The sequence below is a fragment of the Trachymyrmex septentrionalis genome, unplaced genomic scaffold (genome assembly GCF_001594115.1).
Source record: "Trachymyrmex septentrionalis isolate Tsep2-gDNA-1 unplaced genomic scaffold, Tsep1.0 scaffold97, whole genome shotgun sequence".
Taxonomy (NCBI): Eukaryota; Metazoa; Arthropoda; class Insecta; order Hymenoptera; family Formicidae; genus Trachymyrmex; species Trachymyrmex septentrionalis.
Genome location: NW_017306160.1, coordinates 2,090,373 through 2,091,379, shown reverse-complemented (window position 1 = coordinate 2,091,379; position 1,007 = coordinate 2,090,373).

The following is a 1,007-nucleotide window of genomic DNA, read 5'->3' as shown; positions in this document are numbered from 1 at the left end:
AAAAAAAAAAAAAAAAAAATTTTTTTGTCTCTTGCTGTTTTTTTGTAAAGTTAATAGTATTGGAGTAAAAAATTATTAAAAACCAATATTCAGCGATTTTTAGTAACTAATATCTTGTTGACTATTGTGAAAATTGCAAAATAGTAGAGGACTTTTTGACTCAGTTTAGTTCGCTCTATCTACACAAGAGCGCTTGGTAAAAAATTTTAGGACACCCTGTATTTATAATTGTATACAATTTTATAAATTTTGTATCACAAATAAGTAATTATTAATTTTGTCTTAACAGAAAGAGAGAGGAGCGGAAGAAAGAAAGAGCGGTAAAATATTATATATAATTTCAAATATTAAACAAATTACGTATTACACACTTTTTACGTAACGTTTATAAATTTACTTCCTAAATGAAATTAATAAAGTAATTGTTAATTCTATTCTCTTTTAATAAATGAATGTTACATTATAATGTAATTATAATTAACTAAAAGATAATTATAAATAATTAAATTTTAGGTCAACATAAGGTATCACTTGGCTCATAGTGGATTAAAACATAAAGCTGTGAGACTCGACCTATATCGATGGAGCGGTCTGCTACGTTAAACCTCTAATCAATTGGCATAAATATGGAGCAATAGAATAAAGGAAAAGTGTCAATTTACCATTGCAAATTCGTTGTACACGCACGCGGATTTAGCACATTCTTTACGAACTGATTGTTCTTAATTATTGCATTGAGGTCAAATGCAGCTTGAACTTAACTTACTGAAGGTTGCAGTCGGATATCCTCGCACTTCGCTATTTACGCCTTTGACCGTTTTGCATCGTTGAACCGGATGATTGATCTCAAATACGCGCGCGAGGACAAAGTCTATGTTCTTGTAAAATGTAAATTCGCGTTTAACAGCGCACCTCTCCAAGTTAAAAAATATTGTAAATAAATGCATCTCGAATTATGACAGAAATTATTATTAAGAAGTAATTGTAATTTGCTTAATATGTAAAAT